We start from the raw sequence: 25,437 nt of genomic DNA on the forward strand, positions 1-25,437 counted from the left end.
GCCCCGCCAACAATTTGGAGGAACATTTTCACCATGCCGTTTTCCTTTGCTTCTATGGAGAAGCATTTCAGTCATGTGGCTGCATAGGCCATGCTGCGCTGGTCACCGGCGCCCCCTAGTCACTGTAGAACGCTGACTTTTGCGGTATCCATGAGAGGGAGAGGGAGAGGGAGAGGGAGAGAGAGGGAGAGAGAGAGAGAGAGAGAGAGAGAGAGAGAGAGAGAGAGAGAGAGAGAGGGAGGGAGGGAGAGAGAGAGAGAGAGAGAGAGAGAGGGAGAGAGAGAGAGAGAGAGGAGAGAGAGAGAGAGAGAGAGAGAGAGAGAGAGAGAGAGAGAGAGAGAGAGAGAGAGAGAGAGAGAGAGAGAGAGAGAGAGAGAGAGAGATTGACCCTGCCACGCACCAAATCCAGGACAAAAACCCAGAGTCTCAGAGGCCGGAGATGGGGATCAGTAGACACAGCTCCCGGCTCCTTGGGGACACCTGCCTGGGCAGAGCAGAGGGGAGGCCAGATTCCTGCCAGCGAGCGACCAAAAGCCTCATCAGAGCTTTCATTCCCACGAGCTCTGGCATCAGCAGCCAGGTCCCAGAGCAAAACGCAGGGAATGGATTTGCTGCACCACTGCTGCAGGTGCGGTGAGAGGGAGCGGGTGACTGTCTTGAAGTCACACAGTAGTGAGCGTGAGGGTTGGTGATCCCCGACCTGTGGTTTCCATACAGGAAGCCAGTTCAGGACTCACCCCAGGCAGGGCAGGAGCTCTGGCGGCTGTGGGGTCTCTCTCTGTCTCTCTCTCTGTCTCTCTCTCTGTGTGTCTCTCTCTCTGTGTCTCTCTCTCTCTGTCTCTCTCTCTCTGTCTCTCTCTCTGTCTCTGTCTCTCTCTCTCTTGCAGGAGCCATGCACCACTGAGGACCTGCCAGCTGGAAGGTCCCCTGCACTTCTTACATTACAGGATGAGCAGGTGACAGGACAGATACATGGGACTTAGCATGGGCTCCCGGGGTGCTGGGGGATCAGTCCTCTCAGGTCAGCCAAGCCCTGCCTGCGTTTCCTGTTGACAGAATCACTGACCTCAGAGCACGAGGGATGACATTAAACACCCACATTTCAGAGCACGTACGGAAGGAAATGAAAGTTCCTGATAAAATATTAATTCCACATTAACTTTTCATTACTTTTGATTCCTCCAAGCATTAAAACAGCAGGGAGAAACAATTTCAAAAGTTAGAGGAAAACATCTTGTACTTTTGGGAAACCTATTTCTAGTCTAACTTACTATTCTGGGCTTTGTTGAAGAAAAGGGGAGACCAGACTTCTGGGACTTTATGGTAGGAATTTACTTGTCCCTCCGCCTGGTGATTCCTGGTGCCTGCCGTGCTCAGCCCTGCTGGGTGCCCGGACACCTCGGAAGGGGGGCTCCATGCCAGCCAGAGTGGCCACTGCCAGCAGGCACGTTTGTCTCCACAGGCGACACAAAGGACGTGGTTGGCCCTCAAGGTCAGGCTGTGCCCTCTGCCCAGAATGCCCTGAGTTAACCGGCGCTGTGCTCACAGGACGCGGGGAAGGAGGCAGCGCTGCTGAGAGGTGTTCTTACCACCCACAAAGAGCGATAAACCCCACAGCACACTCACGCCCAGGGCTGCGAGTCCCTTCCCTGCCATGCCGGTTTGGTTTCCGTTTCAGGCTCCCACTTTTCCGAGCTCACAAGCCCCCCAGGAAGCCCCTAGCAGCACCAAGTCTGCACCAGACCCCGGGTCTGTGCAAGGCCGTTGCCCTCCTCTCTCACGCTCGGCTTTATCGCCTGGCCGGACCCCTGCCGGGCCCACAGCAGGGCTCCACCCTAAGGCACTTACGGGTGCCTTCCACACGCCAGCCACCGTCCCGGGAAATGCACTGTCCAGGCAGTGAAACGATTTCCAGGGAACAGGGAGTTAGCAATCTGCGTAGGAAAGACAGATTAACTAGTTATATAGGACGTCAGTAGAGAGGAAGGCCGACGGAAAGGAGATGGGGCCAGAGAGCAGAGCCACGGGCGCCTTTGTGGCTGTAAACAAGGAAGAACTCGCTGGGCCCCGCCCCGCGGGGCCTGTGGCAGTGCCTGGCAGCTGGCAGATGTGACTTGATGGCAGGTGGAGCCACGTGGCCGGCTGACTGCTCTGAGGACACTGGGGTTGGGCCACGAGGGGCAGAGGCGCGCCCACTCCTGCTCCGGGGCTGGCTCTCTGGCCTGGAGCCCTCAGCACTCCTGAGGCGCCGCAGAGCCCCTTCCTCAGGCCGGGAGGAGTCCAGTCCTCCCGCTCCCTGCACGGGGAAGTGGACCCAGGAGAGGACATCAGCGAGAGGAGAGCAGGGCCAGAGGGGACAGGGACGCTGCCGCCCCCTGGGGTGGTGTCCTGGGGCTCCCTCGGGCTGCCTGCAGCCACAGCAGCGTGGATGCCACAGCCTTTGGTGCTGCAGCAGCTCATGGCTCCCCTGACTTAGGAACAAGCGCCTCTCTCCCATGATCTGCCAGGGATTCGGCCACAGATGCTTTTCTGCACCTTTTGTTCTCTCAAAGCTCAAGGACACCTCCTTCTCGACCATGTGTCAGGATGAAGGCTGTGCAGCCATCACCTCCTCATGAGCTCTGTCCGTGGAGGCAGACAGGGCCTGGAGAGCTTCAACAGGCATCTGGGCCCCTCTCGGGGCTGCTCGGGGGGCAGGAAGAGGGAGACTCCAGGCAGGGCCGCCCCGGAGCACCAGAAACACAGCTGTGGATGGCTGAGAGGAACAGGGTCTCCCACCCAGGCCTGGGCGCTGGGATCTTAGTCCACTCAGGCTGCTGCAGCAAAATGCCCTGGCCTGGCTGGGTTACAAACTGCAGAAATTATTCCTCATAGCTCTGGAGCCCGGGAGTCTGAGCCCTGGCGTTGGCCGACCCGACGTCTGCTGGTGACCCACTCCCTGGCTTGTGGACTGATGCTGTGTCCTCACGTGGGACAAGAGCCCCACCCCGTGACCTGACCCCGCCTCTGTCACCTGCCGTGGGTGAGGATTTCGACACAGCCATTTGGGGCGGGAGAGGGACCGGAAACATTGGGTCCACAGCGGGTTGGAGGAACTGCATGCCGTCCCTGCTGCCCTGGTCCTCTGTTGCTGCCGTGGCACTGACCGCGAGCTTAGCGGCTGAAGGCAGAACAGGTCTCTCTCTCTCCAGGCCCGGGGGTCCGGCCTGCTGCTTGCCCCGCAGAGCACCCTCTCTCTCTCAGCCTCCTGCTTCCTTGGCCCCTCGCCTCTTCCTCTGCCTTGGGAGCCTCAACGTCAGCTCTTCAGCCTCGGTGTCCACCCTCTCGGTGCTGCTCTAACCCCATCTTCTATCAAGGGTCTTTGGGTCACATTGTGGTTGCCAGATGACACAGGACAATCTGGGTCTCTGTGCCATGGGTTCGGTCATGCCTGTAGCCTGCCCCTGACTTCTAGAGTGACGCGCTGGCTGGCCACAGGATGCGAACTCCTATGCTTTCGGGCCATCAGTCTGCCTGCCCACCACGCCAGCTGTCTGTGCAGAGGCGGTGTGTTGCTGTTGCTTGTTACAAGAGAAAGCCCCACTTACCGAACAGGGGGAGTGGGCGTTTGCGCAGCTTCACGCGATGCCCTGGGATTCAGCAGCAGCACACGTGGAGTGTTGTCAGGGTGCAGTTTCAATGTGCTGGCTTTGGGAACTGGCTGGAGATTGCCGAGCACACTTCCAAGGGTGTGGCAAAACAGTAAGGAACAGTGATGGCTTCAAAGGTCCAAGTTCCTGCTCCGGACACGCACAATCCAGCTTCTAAGCGTGTCCTAAAGGAGAAGCTTCCCTCCTCTGCTGAAGCTGGGCCGAGCCACCCTGATGTGACCACTGAATTGCAGCGCAGCCCCGAGGGCATCTGCAGTCAGTGAGGGTACTGCGGGAAAAGCATGGGGTCTGCAGATTGGGGCGCAGATGTCAGGAGGAAGCTGGCGAGGCTGGAAACACTGGACTCCTAAATCCTGATGAGATCACTTTGCCAGAGGAGGAGATTTCTCCACCTTCGGTGGCAGAGACGTCCCCAGGCCACCCCTGTGTTGCTGGGCTGTGCACCTCTGCCTGAGGAAACAGTGAAGGCCGTGCTGCTGCAGCCTCCGAAAGACAACGAGCAGGGTCAGGACCCACTCACCACCCACCTGGCCTCTGTCTGCACCAGGCTCGGCTTCCAGAGGCACCCAGAGGTGAGGAGTCCGCACACTCCACGGAACTCAGTCTATCTCTGGTAAGCAGACGTGAGAATGGACCTTAGGGTGTGGGATACTGGCAGAAGGACTGTGAGCTTGAATTACGAGGAATTCCTTGATATGGGCCCACTGAGTAGTTTCTGGATTTAATGCCGTGGCTCACAGAGTTTAACAAGGCACCAGTAGCTTATTTGGTTGGTTGGCTGCAATATGGACAAATGCCCTCTGTGAATGAGCTGGAAATGCCAGATAGTCCCTGGTTTGTTGTTGAGGAGGGGATTCAAAGGCTCAGGAAATGGGAATGCTGGAGTGGATTTTCCAGGGTAAATCTCATTCTCCACACTGGGAGAGTCCAGAAATGTATCCTGCACCAGGGCCTTAAGAAACAGATTTGTAAGGGGAGCACACCCTCCCTGAAGAGCTCCATGCTTGCTCCTCGCTGGATGCCACACCTTACGGTGAGGCCCAAAGGTGCTCAGCTGGGAAACTTAAAGGCCATGGGTTAATGGATCCCGGAGCGGCAGGCACTGAGCGGCAGCTGAAGACCAGGCACGTGTGGGTACTGCAATGAGCAGCAGAGGCAAAGCAGAGATCGTAATGGCCTGACACGGGTAGACTGAGGGCATCGTCTGATTAGCCACAGTGTCCCCAAAACTGAAACAGACAGGGAGCCACTCAATTTTACTAGGTTTACAGATGCAGAAAACTTTTAGGACCAATGAACAGAAAGCTACCTGAAGTCATAGCAGCAGAGTCACAATCCCTCACCCAATTCCCAGACCTGAGCCAGTTACAGAACCAAACCCCTTGCAGGAAAGGGTGGCCCAGTCCCCTTGAGGGAGGACCCTGGTGAGGCACCAAGAAGTTCTGCTGTCCACCTTACGCTGATCTGCACAAAATGAGCAGAAGGCAGCAACCACTCTGGACTTGGTAAAGCGTTTGCATGTCAGAGGATGAGAAACAAATAAGGCCCCTGGCTCAGTGCAGTTTCTAGGAGTCCAGTACTGAGGGCCATGCAGAAATTTCCCTTCTAAGGTGAAGGTGAAGGATGTTATCACATCTGCTCCTTCCCACAACCAAAAATGAGACAATGCCTAATGGACTTATCTAGATTTTGGAGAGAACAGATTCTTCACCTGAGTATGTTACTCTTGCCCATTTACAAAACTCCAAAAGCTGCTAATTTTGAGTGGAGCCCAGAACAGGAGAAGGCTCTGTCATAGGTCCAGGCTGCTCTGCCTCATGGGTCATATGATCTAGGAGACCCAGTGGTATTTGTGGGTCAGGGGCAGATAGGGATACTGTCTGGAGCTTCTGGCAGGCCCTGTAGGTGAATGCCAGTAGAGGACCTTAGGAGTTTGGAGAGGGGATCTACCATCATCTGTAGACCACAAATCTCCCTTGAGAAACAGCTCCTGGCCTGTTACTGGGCCTTAGTGGAAACTGAATGCTTAACCATGGGACATCAGATTACAGTTGATTTGAGGTGCCCATCATGAACTGGGTGCTATCTGACCCACTGAGTCATACAGTCGGGGGTGCACAGCAACAGTCTGCCACTAAACAGAAGTGGTGTACAGGTCATCAGGTCCAAGCATGCCCTGAGGGCAAAAGGAATTTACATGAAGAAGTTGTCTAGATGCCCATGGCTCCTACTCCCACTGTGTTGCCCTCTGCCCCCAACATGCACCTATGGCCTCATGGGATGTACCATATGATTAGCTGATAGAGGAAGAGAAGCCCAGGGCAGATGGTTCTACCCAGAGTAGACAGTTGGAGCTACAGCCCCTCCCCAGGATATCCCTGAAGGACAGTGGTGAAGGGAAATCTTCATAGTGGGCAGCACTTCCACCTAGTGGCACATTTTGCTTGGAAGAAAAAGGATGGCCAGATGTTCAACTCTATACTGATTCATGGGCTGTAGTCAAAGGTCTGGCTGGATGGTCAAGGACTTGGAACATAACTGGAAAATTGGTGACAGAAACATTTGGGAGAATGGTATGTTAATAGACTTCTCCACATGAGTGAAGAATGTGAAGATATTTTTGTCCCATGTAAACATTCACCAAAGTGACCTCAGCAGAAGAGGGACTTTAATAATCAAGTGGACAGGGTGACCTATTCTGTGGATAGCAGTCAACCTTTTTTGTTAGCTTCCCTGTCACTGCCAAGGTTGAACAAAGTGGCCATGGCGACAGGGATGGAAGTTATGCATGGGTTTGGCAACACAGACTCTCACTCACCGAGGCTGACCGGGCTACAGCCAATGAATGCCCCAAATGCCAGCAGCAGAGACCAACACTGAGTTCCTGATATGGCACCATTCCCTGGGGTGATCATCCTGCAACCTGGTGGCAGGTTGATTATGTCGAACTGCTTCCATCATGGAAAGGGCAGCGCTTCATTCTTATGGGAACAGACACTTTTTCCAGGTATGGGTTTGCCTTCCCTGCATGTTATGCTACTGCTTACAGAATGCCTCATCCACCATCATGGTATTCAATATAACTTTGGTTTTGACCAAGGAATGTACTTCTTGGCTAAAGAAGTGTGACAGTGAGCTCATGCTCATGCAATTCACTGGTCTGACCATGTTCCTCACTATCCTGCAGCAGCTGGATCGATGGACAGGGAGAATGGCCTTCTGAAGATGCAATCACACTGCCAGCTAGGTGGCAAAACCTCTCAGGGCTTGGGCAAGGCCCTCCAAAGGCAGAATCAGCATGCACTTGTGGTGTTGTAACTGCCATAGCCAGGATTCACAGGTTCAGGAATCAAGGGGTGGAAATTACTCATAGTGACTCACCAGCAAAATTTTTGCTGCCTGTTCCCATGACCTTATAGAAGCCTTTGTTCCAGATAGGGAAATGCTTCTACCAGGAGGGACAACAATGATCCCATTGAACTAGAAGCCAAGTCTTCGCCCTGGCCATTTTGGATTTGTTATGCCTCTGACTCAACAAGCTAAAAAGGGAGTTATAGTTGGCAAGGGTGATTGATCCAGACTGCCAAGCAGAACCTGGACTGTTCCACAATGGTGGTAAGGAAAAATATGCTTGCAGTGCGGAGATCCCTTAAGGAGTCTCCAGTATTTCCATGCCCTGTTATTAAGATCAATGGGAAACTACAACACCCCAATACAAGCAGGATGACAAATAGTCAAGACCCTTCAGGCATGAAGGTATGGGTCACTCCACCAGGTAAAGAGCCAAGACTGTCTGGGGTGCTTGCTGAAGGCCAAGGGAATACAGAATGGGTAGTAGAAGAAGGTAGTTATAAACACCAGCTAGACTGCATGACCAGTTACAAAACTGAGGACTATAACTGTCACAAGTATTTCTTTCCTACTTTGTTAATATGCATAAATGTTTGTGCATATACACACATGTTAAACAGCTATCTTTGTAACATAACATTGATTAACTTAGGAGGGGTCCTTAAGTACTGTTAAAGCTACATTATACTATTTAAAGTATAGAATGTCAGGAGAATAGTAAGCATCATCCACAGAAAAACTTTGCCTTCTGTTCTAGGGAGGAAATGGGTCAGTTTGTTTGTACACAGGATAGCTGTATTATGCTAGGCAGATCATGAACTTGCTATTGCCTTTATTTGGAGATTAAATATGGTTTAAAGAGATGTATGTGGACAGCAGGTTGGGAAGGGTGGGGTGTGGTGGTTTGGGGGGAGTTCCAAGCTGTTTGGCTTTGGAAGGCCCTGGGGACTGGTAGAGCGCACTTCCGGGTGTTGGCGTGGGTCGCAGAGGCGTGGCCTTGGGATCTGTCTCTGCTCCCTGGCCTCCGGCTCTGGGACTCTTCCCCGCTCTGCCTCCCGGCTGCCACAAACTGAGAAGCCTTGCTCCGCCACACTGTTCTACCGTGAATTCTCTGCTTTGGAGCCAGTCGATCATAACTGAAACTGACAAAATTAAATGTCTCCTCCTTTACACTGTGGGTGTCAGGTACCAGGTCTCCACTGTCTGGTTATCAAGTCAACAAGAGCAGTACTATGAGCATTAATTACAATATGTCAGTTTGAATGGACTAAGAGATGCCCAGCAGAGTAACAAAGCACAGTTCTGGCTGTGTCAGTGGATGACTGGCAAGTAGGCTGCAGACTGAGGGGAGACCCACCCTGGATGTGGGCGGCAATGACCAAAATGCTTGTAGCCCGGATGGAATAGAAAGGGAAAGGAGAGGGAAGCGTGCCCGTTTTGGAAGAGCATCAGTCTTCACTGTTGCTCTTGGACATCCACCTCCACTTCCTTTAGCCTCCAAGGCAGACGCACACCCTCACTCTACGCCTCTCCAGGGAGTGCCCGGCCTTCAACCTTGAACTGTGCTGCATCCTCCGTCCCTCTTGTCCTGCAGCTTTTGTCTTCTTGTGAGCAGCCTCTAGGTCCCCTGGCTCTCCAGGGCACAGATGACCACTGTGGACACTTTGGACTCACCTCATAAATCTCCTTGCATAATGAGACCTGTATTTCTATTGATTTTGTTCCTCTAGAGAAGGCTAATACAGTTGTCATTCAACATAGTCACTCTGGAAGGTCATGGTTGTATTTTAATGAAGAACTCATTACTTAAAATCATTTTGAGCTCTTCGAAATTGCCTTTTGAGCACTCATTAATGCAAGCAATTGCTCATTCTTTGAGGTTGGGTTTTATTATTTGGAAAGAAACAAAATGCTGAATTAAACTACATAATACTTGCTGGATAAAGAAGAAAGGAAGAAAAGAAGAAAAGAGAAAGGGAAGGAGGGAGGAAGGAAGGAGAGAAGGAGCAAAGGAAAGAAAGTCATAAAAAATTTGCATGACAAATTGGCTCTAAAGATTTCAAAACAGAAATTCTAAAAGTATATAATATCAACAGAGAAGTACTTTGAAGGATAATATAAATTTGGGTGTATAAATTTTATGTTTATTAATTCTCTTCTATATTATGTAATTAATATTGTCATTAGTTTAAGAACATTTTTTAGTTAAAAAGGTAATTCTTACATAGAAAGATGTGTCCAGTGAAATTCAGTGGATATTGCTTCTTTCTTAATTCTCATGTTGCACTGCCTGACTGTGGAAGTCATTTGTGACAAACTAGATCTTGTCAAGTTCATTATCTTTTCAGGACTTCTGGGAGGATGGCAGAAGGGTGAACAGCAGAGAAACAGCCTCTCTGATATTTGGAATCCAGATCCTGGAATATAACAATGTAAGGAAGAGAAGAAGGAGGGAAATGGGTCCTTGGGACCCAGCAAGGATCTGAAGCAAGAATTAGAGCCCACAGTGAGAGTGAGGAGAGGGACCACAAAATGGAGGAAGGAAGGGGCAAGCGGCACTTTCTCCCCGAGCCCTGGCTTGCAGCATGGAAAGGGCAGCTCGAACCTGCAGAGGCACAGTGACTACTGGCAACCCCAGAGGCCTCCACAGAGAAACACCCCAGTGGAATGGAGCAGTGCACACTGAAAACTGCAATGACTGGTGAGTTATTTGAGTTCAGACAACCCCCAGGAGAGGGCAATTGGCTGGTAACCATTTTGGAAAGGGGCCAATGGAAGTCAGAACTCAGAGAAACTGCAGATTGGCTCCATCTAAAAGGCTGAAAAACTCTAGTTCAAGTCTCACAGCCAGAGATCAGAAGCAGCCTGAACGTTAGTGGAACTAAAGGCCCGTGTTTTCTGGGATTATCCACCACTACTGTAATTCTACTGTTAGCTTGCTGGGGTCAATCAACATGGATCTAGATTCTGTTTGCCCCTTCTGTCAACCAGTAATGGCAGAGACATGCCCTGAAATGAACATTTTTTTCCCTGCTTTTCTTCTTTTCTTTGCTCTTTTTTCTTCTCTGTTTTTGTTGATCTTGTTTTTATATGAATGATAACATTGTTTCTTGGTTTTTGTTGGTTTGTTTGTTTTGTTCTGTTTATTTCTTCTTTCTTTCTCTCTTGTCTTCTTTATCAGTTCCCAAAGCTTGCATAATCTTCCTTTGGCCTCTAGCCTTGCTTCTAATCCCTTTCTCTTCTTCTTTTTCTCTACTTTTCCTCCTAACTCCTTTTAAATTTTCCTCCTTGACAGTAAAATCACCATATTGAGGGCATATTTACTGTACACATTTTTCTGGTTGGTTTTATAATTGGTTAAATAACTATAAATCCTGTTTGTACAGCTAAAGTTGGCAAATAGTAGTTACCACAGTTTGTCATTTTCTAGGCTATGTTTGATGCTATTGTTATTATTGACTGTACTATTTTAGCCAAGGTGACATAATTGTCCTAATCAGTTGTTATTCTTTGTATGCCAAGACTGAGATTGCCTGAGGGTCATAAACAATATTACAGAAAAAGCACCAAAGAACCAGGGTCTAGGTCAAATAGGCAGCAAAGTTTCATTCTCAATAAATTGAAGAAGTAGGATCTTGCAACAGACTCAAAACCCAAACACTAGCTACACCTGAAAGACATCTCTGAGAAGTAGTCATATCCTAAGGGTTCTCAATGCTAGCAATAAAGATACCTGCCCTAAGCAATTTACACGCATTAGTGCAGGAATTAAACCCTAAAGAAAATGAGAAGACACAGAGCATTATATAACCCCAGACGTCCAGCTTACCAAAGGCAAACCCAGGATGTAATGAGATGGGACAGTTTGAAAGCCACCACCTGGACTCTCTGAAGTGGTAACAACAGAAGTAACAAAGCAGATGAATGAGGCTCTAGAAAAAATCAAATCAGAAATAATTTCTTAGATAACTTCAGAGATGATGACCATAATGAAGGGCATGATTAATAATCTAGAGAAGATATAGATAAAAAATAGAGGAGCATAGGAAAGTGATGGAAACCATGAATGCCCAACATATGAAAGAAATGGAATCCATGAAATGGATTCAATCAGATATCCAGGAGATTAAAAATTCTATTGAAAGTATGAATGAACAAATGTGAGGCTGAACCAATGTGAGGATAGAATATCAGATATAGAAGACAGGATTGTGGTTAGCAATCATGAAAAGAAAGATTTCTTAAAATAACAAGAGACCACAAAAAAATCAATCCAACAGTTGCTAGATGATGCAAAGAAGAATAATATAAGACTGATCAGAAATCAGTGTGGAGATTCCTAAAAAAACTAGGATTAAAGGTCCCATTTGACCCATTCTTCTTCTGGGTATCTTCACAAAAGAATTAAAAGCATCACAGTGCAGAGATATATGTGCACCCATCTTTATAGCGGCACAGTTTGTAATAGCTAAATCTTGGAAACAACCCAAATGCTCATCACTAATGAATGAATAAAAAATGTGTTTTAAAAATATAATGAAGTAGCCGGGGATTTAGCTCAGTGGTTCTGGCCCCTGCCTCACAAGCGCAAGGTCCCGAGTTCAATCCCCAGTACCAAAAAAAAAATATATATATATATATACATATATTTATAATATATATAACATATATTTATAATATATATAATATATATAATGAAGTATTATTCAGCCATAAAGAAGGATAAACTTGAGACATTTCTAGGTAAAGGATGCACTTTCCAACCATATCCTTAAGTGAAATAAATTGAACACAAATGTGTAAATATTGCATTGTCTCTCTGGTGTGAGAAACTGAAAGTGTAAATAAGGATCAAAAAGTATAATAGATATTGTGAAACAGGAAGAAATTTTTCAAAATTACAGCAAGTATGAGATACTTTGTTAATAATTGAAATGTTGGGCTGGGGATTTAGCTCAGTGGTTTCTCCACCTGCTGCACAAGCGCAGGAGATCCCCGGTACAAAAGAGTTCGATCCCCGTTACAAAAAAAAAATTGAAATTTTTTATGCAAAAAAAGGTATGGTAGTATTAGGAAATGAGTTGAGAGATAGATTAGCAAATGAAAATCTGTTTTTTTAAGATCATGATGCACAGTGTAAACACAACCACAGTTAATAGCCTTTATTAAAAGACATCTTTAATACAAGAAAAAGAGAAAAGACAATTGATCAGAGTCAATGAAAAAGCAGGCGAGAGTGCAAACAACATAAAAAACCTGTTCACAGAGGTAATGGGAGAAAACTTCCCAAGCATGGAAAAATAATGTGACATACAGATAAGTGAATCATATAGAACTCCAATTAGCCATAATTTAAAAAAAATCTACCCCAAGGCATATAATAGTCAGGATTCCAGAAATTCAACATAAGAACAGAATATTAAAAGCTGTAGAGAAAAGAAACAAATCACTTACAAAGGAATGCCTACTAGAATTACAGTAGACTTCTCAGCACAAACCATTAAGTCAAGGAAAGCTGGAGTGAAGTATTTCAAGCCTTAAAAGAAAACAACCTCTAACCCAGAACAATGTACCCTGCAAAACTATCTTTCAAAACTGATGAAGAAATAAGATATTTCCATGACAAAGAACACCTGAGGAAATTCATGATCACCAAACCTACACTCCAAAATATTTTGAAGGATATTCTAGAAAGAGATAACAATGACTACAACTCCATGAAACCCAACAGAATTAATCCACTAGGCAAGGCAAGTAATTAAACGGGGGGGGGGGGGGGGGGAAGGGAACCAACAACAGGAAAATAACTTGGTAAGGATAAGTCAATACATATCAGTTACAACCATCAATGTAAATGGTCTCAATTCATCAATCAAAAGAAAAAGACTGGCAAAATGGATCAAGAAACAAGATTCAACAATATGCTGCACACAAGAAACTGCAGAGGACTGTAATACTGATTATGCCCAAAGGAGGCTGTGAAGAGTTAACCCTACAGTTGGCTTGTTTATAGAAGTGAGTCTGGGTGAAGCCTATGTCCCAAGGTCAGAGTAACTTGCACCCAAATTCCATTCCAACTAAAACCTTCAGACTAGAAGGACAATGTTCTAATTACAATCATATATTTTGTCTATTCTATTCCTAATTCGAGAATGCTTTGTCTTGTCCTTTATGAGCCTTGTTTACATTAATTTCCATAGAAACTACACAACTCCTTTACCCCAATTGATTGCCAATAGAAGTCAGTGCCTGGCACTGTCCAGTGCCTTTCTTGGTTGCATCAGCACTGGTCGTCTTGGCACCCTGATTTCTCTCTTAGTTCTGTCTCTTAGTGTATTCCTTTTCTCAGGCCTGCATCATATACTGGGCAGGTGGGTACTGGAACCTGACTACAGAGGTCTCTGACAAGCAACACATTTAACTCAAAAAGAAATTCACAGACTGAAAGTCAAAGGATGGGAAACAATCCTCCATGCAACAGGAACCTGCAAAAAAGCAAGGGCAGCTATTCTATCGCAGACAAAGTGGCTTTCAAGCCAAGACTGATTAAGAAAGTCAAAAAAGGTCACTATATCCTTGTTAAGGGAACAATCCTAAAGCAAGGGATAACAATCATAAACATATGCACCAAATACCAGCCCACCCAACTATATAAAACAAATATTAATGGACATGAAAAATCAAATAAACAGTAATATGATTGTAATGGGGGGCCTCAATATCCCACTGTCACAAATAGACAGATTGACTAGACAAAAAAATCAACAAAGAAATATCAGAACTGAACCAAATTTTTGAACAAGTGGACTTAGTAGACATCTACAGAGTGTTCTACCCTACAACATCAGAATACACATTCTTCTCAGCTGCACATGGGACATTCTCAAAAATAAACCACATACATACTAGCTCATAGAACATGCTTAAGTAAATGCAAAAGAATTGAAGTTATCCCGTGTATATTATCAGATCATAGTGCAATGAAATTGGAAATCAATGGCAAAAGAAACCTCAAAAACTTCTTAAACACATGGAAATTAAATAACACTCTCCTGAACAACCAATGGATCACATATGAAATCAAAGAAGAAATAAGACAGTTAAATGATAATGACAGTATGACATACTAGAACTTATGGGACACAATGAAAGTGGTCCTGTGAAGGAAATTTATAGCTGTAAATTCCCACATTAGAAAAACAGAACAAGCTCAAATAAATAACCTAATGCTGAAACTCAAGCTTCTAGAAAAGAAGAGCAAGTCAAGCCCAAAGCTTGTACAAAGGAGGAAATTATAAAGATTAGAGCAGAAATTAATGCAATTGAGGGCCGGGGCTTTAGCTCAGTGGTTCGGCTGCCTGCCTCACAAGTGCAAGGTCCTGAGTTCGATCCCCAGTACCAAAAAGAAAAAGAATTAATGCAATTGAGACCAAGAAAACAATACATAGAATATATGAATCAAAGAGTTGGTTCTTTAAAAGATTAAATAAACTTGACATTTAGCCAATCTTATCAAAATAAGGAAAGAAAAGACTCAAATCCATGCAATTAAGAGTGATGGACTAAAATCACAATGAATGCTGCAGAAATCCAGAAGATCACTAACACCTACTTTGAGAACCTGTATTCTAATAAGAGGGAAAATTAAGAGGACATGGACAGATTTCTAGATACAGATGAATTACTAAAGCTGAATCAAGAAGATATAAAGATTGTAAATAACTCAGTACCAATCAATGAATTGAAGATGTAATTAAAAACTTACCAACAATGAAAAGCCCAGGTTCTGATGGATTCACTGCTGAATTCTACAAGAAATTTAGAGACAATCTAGTGGCATTGCTCCTCAAACTCTTCAATAAAACTGAAAGAGAGGCAATACTCCCAAAGTCATTTCTCATGGCAAGCATTGCTCTGATATCAAAAGCAGAGAAGGATCAAACCAAAAAAAGAAAGCTACAGGCCAATATCCCTAAGGAACATAGATTCAAAAATCCTCAATAAGACACTGGCAAACAGAATGTGGCAAACCATTAAGAAGATGATACACCCTGATAAGTAGGATTCATTCCAGGGATGCAGGAATGGTTCAACATACACAAATCAATAAATGTGATATACCACATTAACAGAGCTAAGGACAAAAACCACACGATCATCTCAATAGATTCAGAAAAAGCATCTGACAAAGTCCAACACCTACTCATGATTAAAAAAAAAAAAACTCTACAGAAAAATGGAATAGATGGTCTTTATCTCAACCTGATAAAAGCCATCTATGACAAACCAACAACCAACATAATACTCAATGGTCAAAAACTAAAAGCTTTCACACTAAAATCAGGAACAAGACAAGGATGCCCACTATCACCACTGCTGTTCAATATAGTTCTGGAAACCTTAGCCAAGCAATTAGACAAGAGAAAGAAATAAAAGGAATAAGGATAGAAAAGGAAGAAGTTAAATTATCATTATTTGCAGATGACATAGTACTCTACATAGAAGACCCCCAAAACTCCACCAAAAGACTTCTAGGTCTAATAACCAACTTCAGTAGTGTTGCTGGATACAAATTTAACACTCAAAAAATCAATAGCATTCCTGTACCTAAATAACAAACTCACTGAGAGAAATTAGAGAAACTATAGCTTTTATAGTAGTAACAAAAAAATTTAGGAATTAATCTAGCAAAGAAGTAAAAGACCTTTACATTGAAAATTACTCTGAAAAAAGAGACCAAAGAGGACATCAGAAAGTGGAAAGACATCCCTTGTTCTTGGATAGGAAGAACCAATATAGTGAAAATGGCCATATTCTCAAAATGGTTATACAGATTTAATGCAATCCCAATCAAAATTCCAACAGCATAACTCACAGAATTAGAGAAAACAATCCTAAAATTCATCTGGAAAAAGAAGAGACCTAGAGTAGCAAAAGCAATTCTAGACTACAAAGGCAAGGCAGGGGTATCACAATCCCTGACTTGAAATTATATTACAGAGCTACTATAATAAAAACAGCATGGTACTGGCAAAAAAACAGACCTGAGGATCAACGGAACATTGAATACACAGAAACAACTGCAAATACACTCAGCCACCTTATCTTTGACAAAGGGGCCAAACTCCTTCACTGGAAGAAAGATAGCCTTTTTAATAAATGGTGTTGGAAAAACTGGCTTTCTATATGCCAAAGACTAAAACTAGACTCATATCTTTCACCATGTACTAAACTAAAATCAAAATGGATCAAAGATATAAATATTAAAACTAAATCTGTTGGAAGATAGAATATGTAGAAGTCTTGAAAAATAGGTGTAGGCAAAGACTTTATGAACAAAACCTCAGTCACACTGGAAATATCACAAAGAATCAACAACTGGGGTCTCATCTTATGAATCTTTTACACAGCAAAATAAACTACCAACATAATGAAGAGACAACCCAGAGTGGGAAAAACTTTTGATAGTTCCTCAAAGGACTAATATCTAGAATATATAAAGAACTCAAAAAAATCATACCCCCAAATTTGAAGACCCAGTCCAAAAATAAGTGTCTGAAATGAATAGATACTTCACAGATGAAGAAGTAGAAATGATAAATAAATACATGAAAAAATGTTCAACATCACTGATCATTTGAGAGATGCAAATTAAAACACTGAGATTCCATCTCACTCCAGAAAGAATGGCTATTTTTTTTGTACTGGGGATCGAACTCAGGACCTTGTGCTTTTGAGGCAGGCAGTGGCACTACTGAGCTAAATCCTGGGCCCCAAGAATGGCTGCTATCAAAAAATCAACCAGTAACAAATGCTGGCAGGGCTGTGGGTAAAAAGGAACCCTTCCCCGCTGTTGCTGGGAATGCAGACTGGTGCAGCCTCAGTGGAGATCATCTGAGGGCACTAATCGGAATGCGGGATTCCCATCCGTGTCTCTGCCAGGTTCTTTCACCTGGGCCACTGCACATGCAACTCTGAAACACATTGCTCCTCTTAAACTTGTAGTCCAGGAGTGAGCACGTGGAAGGTGGGATGTCAGGCAAAAGGTACCTCTGGAAGCCCACAGGGAATGGGACATCTCCTCAAGGTGAGCTGATGCTGCCGCTTACCTGCTGCACTCGGAGCCCTTGCTACAGCAGTGCCGCCCCAGCTCAGCACGACTGAGGCCAGCCCAGGAGCCCTGGGGCTGTGTGTGGCAGGAGCCAGACTGAGGGAGGGCCGAGAGGGCAGCAGAACCCATTCCTTCTGGCGGCACCATCAGAGCCTCAGGGAAGCCGCCAACAAAGGGTTAGCCCGGGTTAGCCTGGGAGGACTTTATTCTCAGTTGTAGGTAGGGACCCTAAACTGTTGCTGGGGGGAAGAGAGAGAGAGAAGGAGCGCAAGGGCATCTCACTGACTTAGAACCTGTCTGTGTCTCCTCAGGAGCTGGGCCACCAGGGCCCGCTTTATCATCGGATTTATGTTGTCAGTAGAGCCCAGGTTTGCATATCCCGCTCAGCTGTCACCTCTGGACCCCGCCGCTCGGAGTCGTTCCTGCTCGTCTGCAAGCCCAGGGCATTTTCCCCACTTCATGGTGCACTGTCACTTGTTTACATATCTGTCTTTCAGTAAAGGAGGAAAAACATATTGGAGATTTAATTTGCTGCTCAAATCGTGCCCCATGCAACCGTTGACCTGTAGAACTGAGCCACAAAGAGAAAGTGCTCGGGTCCCTGACGGGTTTTAAAACCCCAAGCTGCCTTTCTCCACGTTTTCGGCAAGAAAGTTCAGGAAAGTCAGACCTATGGAGCGAGGAGATTCTACTCCTGCAGTTCTACCGCCAGAACGTGGAAGGTGGCGCTTCCTCTGGGGCTGCCCGGCAGGCAGGAGGTCTGGGCGGGAGGACGCGGAGCCCTCACTAGTCCTTCCGCCCCAGGTCAGGGGAGCAGGGCCCCACGTGCCGGCCTCCTCCCTGGACCGAAGCCCAGGGAAGGGATGCAGAATGCTTTGCGGGGACAGAAAGCCAAGGGCTGCTTCCAGGGACAGCACCCACAAGCGGGAGAGGCCCCTGCGGGGAACGCTGGAGGAGGGGTGTGGTTAGCACACTTCACTCGAAGGACCCCTCCTTAGCACGGAGGCTTCTGAGGCACCAGGGCTGGGCCAAGACGTCTGGGCCTGGGGAGGTGGGGACAGCAGGGAGTGCAGGGGAGCGTGGCGGAACCCCACACCTCCATGGAGTGCACGCCCTCTCCAGCCAGCCGCCCACCGCGACCTTGGCCACTGGGAACCCAGGTGTTACCTCAGAAGCAAGAATGGAGGGTGGAGGATGCCGGGCCGAGCTCACAGCAGTGGAACTGTGCAGAGCAAGCTTTCAGCTAATAGACAGCTGGATGGAGTCCACCTTTCTTCCCAGCCCTGCTGCCTGCCTGCTGGAGAGCCACCAGGAGGCTCCCGAGAGCTCAACCCACCTCCGGGTCGAAAGGAGGTGAGCTGCTCTGCACAACTAGTGCAGAAGTGAAGCTGCATCCAAGCCCCTGCTACACCGGAACTTCCGGGCCAGGATAGGGTTTCCTTCCCAGGACGTCCCGAGGCCCGGTGGAACACCAAACACCTGGTGCCCCTCCTGAGTGAAAGCTCTCCCTAGAGTGTGTGTGGCTGTACCCAGCAGCTGGCTTTGGAAATTCACCCTCCACTCATTAACTTCTTTATTAGAGCTGTCCATGTGTTTTTAGCATTGATCATGTGCATGATGCTGCAAAGAAAGCAAACATGAGGCATAGGGTGGTGCAGCCTTCCAGGACCTGCTGTCCTCTGAGGGGAGAGAAAAGTGTAAATAAACAGCTGTCAGATCCATACGAAGGCACAGTGACCATGGGAAAGAGAAGATGAGGAGGTGCATTCAGAATTCAGGCGGGCCCAAATGTGTTTTCCTTTCCTGCCAGCGCCATCACCGAGAGGGCTGCGATATTCCACCTGCTACCCCAGGCTCTACTGCTGGCCCTGGGGATGCATCTGGCCCAGCAGGTGAGTGGGAGGGAAGCTCTCTCTGAGACAGAGTGCACAGAGTGCAGAGGCAGGTGGAAGGATGCGGGCAGAAGGGACCAACAGGAGACAGTTTCAGGGTGTCCTCTGGGGCGGGCAAGGTCACACACAGCTTCTGTCAGGACAGAGCGTGACAGATAACTGCAGCGGCTCGCTGAATATTTAGATTCAATCTGCTACATAGTTATTTTTGCAAACATAGAAATGGGCTCTCTGGACCTAAGAAATCTGAAAGAGATTCTGAAATCCATGTTCCCTTCAGGGACAAGAACTTTGGATTTAAAAGCTTTGCCTTGTTCTCTAAATATACCTTTGAATAGTCATCAAGGTGCCAGAGTCCGGCATCGGGAACAGGTAGAAAGAGCACACATGAAGAAAAAAATGCAGTTTTTAAAGCTGAGCTGGGCATCATAAACCTGAGGCTGTGGACCACGCGTCTCTGACCAACAGGTGAGCTTCCTTCGGGCTCGTCCATGGGTGGAATTCAAGCTGACTCCAGTCAGAAGTCAGTCAGCGACCTCTCGTGTCACAACTTTCAGGCGCTGGGACCAGGGTCCCGACGCCAAGGCAGGAAGAGTTGTTCCCAGGTCTCTGCGGTGCTGCATGCACACATGCACACCTCAGCGGCACGCTGCACTGTTTATGTAGCCACCTGTCACCCTGCCAGGACTCGCGGCACCTGGCTGGACTATTTGTTAATCGGTGGAGGCAGAAACGCCCATGTCGCTTCACCCTTAGACTGCAGGGACACATGAAAAAGTACGCACTGCCTGGCTTTCTCTGTATTTATTGCAACTTCATTCTCAGCCAACCCAAAACGCAGAGAGGGGAGCCGGAGAGCCCCAGAGTCCAGGAAGCAGTGAGCTGGACCAGGCAAGCGCTGCTCTGCACTCCTCGGGCCTGCTCGGGGCTCGGCCCGCAGCGCACTGGCGCTCTGTTGACTTCGACTTCCGCGTCCACGTGAGGAGCAGGACAGAAAGGGAGGGATCGGGGTGAGGCTCCTCTCTTGCACCGTTTCCGTGGGAAATGTGGGGTGGAGCAGAGTTGGCGTCAAAGGCTCAGAGCTGGCAGCCAGCGAGAGCAGCAGTCGTTTCCTGGTGAGCTAACTGTAAGCACCAACTGCAGGGTCCGAGGTGACCCGCTTTCTTCCCTTTCCCAGCAGCGCTAGTTTAATGTGTTTGCAGTTTAGGTCCATACAGCTGAAGAAAGATGGCTAATCTCTGACAAGAAGTCACAGAGCTGGTTCATACAGCACAGCTATAAAAATAGCGCACAGTTACGATGCATGCAAAGTCATTGCTAACCTGTCTCCAGGTTGCGGCCTTGAGCTATGCATCCTCTCCAAGCCAAGAGAGAAGAACCCACAAGTGGTCTTTACAATCAAATCCTTGTAAGTCCAACACGGTGCTGTTACTAAACTTCTCTTTACTTTCTAGTACAGGAAACAGCTGGGTTTCTTCACTTCAGTGTCTCATTCGTCATCTTTTTCCCACATTAAAATTTTTTGTCACTTAACTTTATCTTCTAATTACAAAAGCAAAGTTAAAAAATATTTTTTCTACACAAAGGTCGACTTTACTGATCATTAGAGAAATGCAAATTAAAACTGCAATAAAATATACTAAAATATACCCCTTTTAGAATGGCTAAAGTAAAACATAATATAACATCAAATATTGATGAAGATGGGAAATAACTAGACTGCATATTCTCTACTAGCAGGAAGGTAGACGAGTTCCAGCCACTTGGAAAATTAGTTTGGCAGTTTCTGAGTCTCAACATCCACTTAACATATGATCCAGAAGTTGCACATTTGAGCATTTATCCTAGAGCAGTGAATACTTTTATTGACACAAAAACTGCAGTGCCCATTGTTGCTTTATTTCTAAAAACCTAAAAGCTGGAAACTACCCAAATTCTCTTCAGGAGGTGAATGGTCCTACAAACCTTGTGTGTCCATGCCAGGCCTACTATTCAGCACGAAAAGGAACTAACTAGTGCCACGTGCAACAGCTTGGATGGGTTTAGGGCACTGCACTTAGTGTGCAAAGCCAGTCTCCAGGGTTAAACGCTGTGCAGTCCCACTGTGTACAGCAGGCTCCAGCTGACGGAATGACGGGGAGGACCTACGGCTGCCAGGTGACGGGAGGGGGTGGTCAGGGTGTGTGGGGTTCCCTTGTGAGGACGGAACGGCTCTGTGTCTTGACTGTGGTGAGGTTGCGTGGATCTACACGTAGGCTCACACTGTGCCAACCCCCCCCCCACACACACACGGGTGAAGCCCAAAATGGATGAAAAGTGACTCCATGACAAAGGCCAACACCACATCAGGACCAGTACCTGCATTTGCATTACTCCAAAGCCATAGAAAATGTCACTACTGGGGAAAGCTGTGTGAAGAGGCCAAAGGAGGGATGCACTTTTGAAATTTCCTGTGAGTAAATAATCACGTCAGAAACGTCTCTTCCTCTCAGGCTTCACACTCGTGGTGGCCTTCAGCCAAGATCATGCAAGGACCGCAGGGAAGATGGTAGGGAAGGAGGGCTCCAGCTCTGTCTCTATGTTCTCTGCTCCTGACAGGATTGGGAGACGTGAGTCTTTGTCCTATGCTACCGTGGCTGAAGACCTCTGACGGAAACACCTGTGCTCGCCACCTCTGCTCCTCTGCTTCCTCAGCCCCGCAGGCGGTCTCCTGGGAGCTCAGTCGCGTCTTCGCCTGGGCCTGGAGACCTGCAACACAGCCTGGACAGGGGGTGGCTCTGCCCTCTGCCTTGTGAGTGTCCACTTTCCACTGCTCCCCACCAGGGCCAGCGTCATCTCTGAAACCGAGCCCCTCACGTTCCCTTCTACCTGAGAACCTCCCCATGGGCTTGCCGTGGCGCCGACCTGGCCACCAAGGCCGAGGCCAGCGCCTGCCTCCCCCGGCTGGTCTTGAACGCTAGGCTCTCAGCCCCCGGCAGCCACAAGGCCTCGGTCAGGGGCTGGTGCTCGCCGTGGTCCACCTGCCCAGGGCCTGGCCATGCCTGCTCCTGCCGGATGTCTTCCCATCCCACCCCCACACTCCATTTCCAGGAAAATCTCCCCAAACCCTGGGTTATGTTGTGGGCTTTTGACAAAGGTTTCCCCAGAACCGTGTGGAGCTGCAGAGGGCTTCTCCCTGACCCCAGCGGTGCATCGCCGGCTTACCTGTGAACCACCAAGGCTCCCAAGAGTGACCGTCACCTAACAGTGTGTTCAACACAAGGAGTGACGGTGGCTTGGACAGGACAATCGCTCTGCTGCCCTGGGCTCCTCATGCTGCTGCCTCCATGGGCGAGGTCACCCCACATTCTCTGCTCCCCACATTTTATCCAGAGGCACTGAACAGACACTTTCCCACTTGGCCAATAACCACTATTTCTGCCACCTTGGAAAATTCTCCCAGGTGGAGTCTGTCCCCCAGTTGTGCTCAGCCTGACTTCCTTACACGGAGTCCCTTCTCTCCCTACCAGCCCACGTTCCCAGAGCTCGAGGCTGCTTGCATCTGGTGCCATCTGCAGTAAGCAGTGTGTTTCCTGGTTCCTGGTGAGGGGGCTTCACCTTCTGATCTTAACACCGGCTGTGTGCTCCATGGACCCCCTCGTAAGGAGGGACAATCACTGTCGTCGGTTCTTATTAGCTTTACCAGTTTGCAATAAGGAAACAATTAAATTACTAACAGCAATACAGATACAGTTCCCAGAGCAAATGCCTGCTGTTTGGACCATTTATTATTATTTAATCAATTTATTTATCATAGGTGTCAAAATGGTTCCAGAACCCTTAGGGTCAACTTGCTCCTTTACTTCCCTTATTCCTGTTCAGTAAAGATCAGCTGATGTTCCATTGGGATTTTACTTTTTTCTGTCACATGATAGTTAGACGTTTTCCTAGAATGTGGCATTAAACGGTGTCCACAGCGAATCTGGGAGGCAGCAGGCTGGATAAGGGTAGAGACTGACGAAGGTCTGTGCAGCCTGCACCGAGCTCCGCACCTGGCTTGGGACCCATGCTAGGATCAGACTGTCACTGTCCTGCACACACACGGCCTGGGAACCTGTTCTGGGACAGTCATAGAAGTTAAGAAACCAGCAAGTGGTTGTGATTTTTTTCAATGCTCAACAGAATGAAATAGAAAGAAATGTAAAGAGAAAGTCAAATATATTTCCGGGAGGAAATCAGTCCTGTTTTCCCCTGGGCCTCTCAGGTTTACCTCTTGGCCCCTGGACCAGCTTGGTCACTTGCAAACACTGCTCTTCCTGTTCATCTGTCTACAGAGTCCTTAAACATTTATCATCTCAGATGTGCTGGTACCAGAGACCCTGAGGCGGACGAGACACTGACCTTGCTGTGAAAGCACACACAGCTTGGTGAGGAGATGCTGTTCTCAGGTAAGAGACTGTGGAGAGCTAAAGCCAGAGCAATGCTAGAGCAGGAGGGAGGGAGGGAGTGGGGGGGAGGGGGAGAGAGAGAGAGGGAGAGGGAGGAATCCACTCTCTGCGAGGGGCCTCTGGGATGTGGGAGTGAGTGTGGCTGAAGTGGGTGTGGACCCGTTGTGGCTGCTCCTCCTGCATCCGTCTGCCTTGCCCTTCCCTCCATGGTGACAGGAATGTGAATCCCTGCACCGATCCCCTCCTGCCTCTGGGACTGGGGCTGCCTCACTCCAAATGTCAGTGGTAGCCTGTAAAGAAACACCTGCCTAAGCCAAGGAGAGAAACCTCACTCTGCTGGCTCAGAGCGTCCAGGTCTAAGCCAGTGGACTCCCAGCATTCTTCTAGCAATTAGCATGGTTCAGTCAGAAGGCAGCACTGGGCTCCTGCTCAGTGGTGTGGCCAGCATCTTTTCCGTCTATCACTGGTCACGAAGAAGAAGCAGGTGGCCCCACTGTGCTGGAGTCATGGTGTGACCAGAGGGGCCTACTTTAGGGTGCAGCCGGCAGGATTCAGAGGGGAAGATGGAAACTGAGCTTCTGTGACTCCTAAAGACATGTGACCAACAATCCTGCAGGCTGACTGTCCTTCTCCCAGATGCCCAGTTATTAGAGCCAATAAAGTTCTTATCTTCAAAGGTGGTCTCTGGTGGGCTTTCTCCCATCAGGTCTGCAAGCATTCTGGGTGTGCAAAGGGCCTGGGGCAGGGTTAGCGGAGAGAGGGATAGTCCCAATCCTACAAGAAGCTTGATCAAAGCATTCAGAATGAAAATACAGTGGTGTGTTTCTCTGGTGTGAGAAACTGAAAGTGTAAATAAGGATTAAAATGAATAATTGATAATTTGAACTAGGAAGAAAAGGTCCAAAGGGGTAGGGGATGTGGGAGGGGTAGGGGAAAGGAAAGAAGGGAAAGGAAAAATTATGAGAAAAGGAAAAAATGGAAACAAAATCTTTGTAAATAGGGAAGGGTGGTGGGGGTGAATGGAGGGCAGGGGAATGGGGAAAAAATAAGAACCAAGATGCATCATGTATGGGTGCAAGCACCCAAGGATAAATATAAACGTACTGTTTACCTAAAATGGACCAATAAAAGAATTTAAGGAAAAAAGAAAGAAGATGCAGTGGTCTGCGTGTACGTGTGTGTGTGTTTCCATGTGTTGTGTCTGTGAAACTTAAGGTGTTTATTGGGCACTGCATTAAGACAGCTCATTCTTACACCTTCTTTCCAACTGGAGAAAAATAAGACAAAGGAAAAGAGATGTGGAGAGAGAAAGCTGCTTTCCTAGAAGCAACTTCAGGTTATTGATTTTAGCGACTCAATGGCGTTGATGTATACGAAGAGAACACTCCCCAGGATTTGGCTTCCATAATTTACCTCAGTATATTTATCATTGAAAATATGTAAAAGGCTTTAGAGAGTAAATCTGTGGTAAATTTACCTATTCATGAAATCCATCTACTGAGGGGCAATGTGTAAAGTGTCTGTGGTCTGACAGCTTCACTGTGTGAAGCATGAGCCCAGAGACACCAGACAGCCGCCCTCACAGAGCGGACAAGACCGTGGCCCTCCCCCTCTGGAGTTTGCAGCTGTCTTGTGTCCGTGTGTTTTCTTGGAAATCCAGGGAGATCTTGTAAAAAAGACAAAGCAAATGTAAGTAAGGGATTCTTACGGTGAGAGGTTAACCATATTTATATATGATGCATTTATGTCTCAGTGCTACTTTATGCATTATGCTGTAACAGGATGATTTATGAATTGTTTTTAAGAAGCCATAATCCTGCTTTTAGGATCTTTACAATCTTGCTGAGAACCACGGATGATATATAGAGAAGAGCTAATGCAAATAAGCAGGTCCAAAATTTTTTTAACCAAAAGGAATGTTATATATTGTGCATAGGGAATTTGGGGAATTTCTTTTCCCCAGAGGAAAAGATGTAAAAGAAAAAAGTAGGAATAATAAAGCCAAC

General features: G+C 47.3%; 1 protein-coding gene and 1 long non-coding RNA gene across 8 annotated transcripts in view; one reads left to right on the top strand and one right to left on the bottom strand.

Moving 5' to 3' along the window:
• The window catches only part of Slc35f1 (solute carrier family 35 member F1), a 310,829-nt gene that overhangs the window by 35,320 nt on the left and 250,072 nt on the right, over nucleotides 1-25,437 (bottom strand). The gene's annotated exons all lie outside the window — the stretch shown is intronic.
• LOC147824286 (uncharacterized) lies at nucleotides 245-24,334 on the top strand. Of its 4 annotated transcripts, none has more exons than XR_015442606.1 (5): nucleotides 246-6,657; nucleotides 9,350-9,702; nucleotides 17,424-22,643; nucleotides 23,318-23,431; nucleotides 23,648-24,334. It is a non-coding gene; the product is annotated as an uncharacterized LOC147824286 (long non-coding RNA). The 4 variants fall into 4 exon arrangements; XR_015442608.1 differs by having other exon boundaries at nucleotides 17,424-21,795; nucleotides 22,514-23,431; XR_015442605.1 differs by having other exon boundaries at nucleotides 245-6,657; nucleotides 17,424-23,431.

The sequence above is a fragment of the Heterocephalus glaber genome, unplaced genomic scaffold (assembly GCF_053883595.1).
Source record: "Heterocephalus glaber isolate CG9 unplaced genomic scaffold, H.glaber_assembly_v1.0 deba00001550, whole genome shotgun sequence".
NCBI lineage: Eukaryota > Metazoa > Chordata > Mammalia > Rodentia > Bathyergidae > Heterocephalus > Heterocephalus glaber.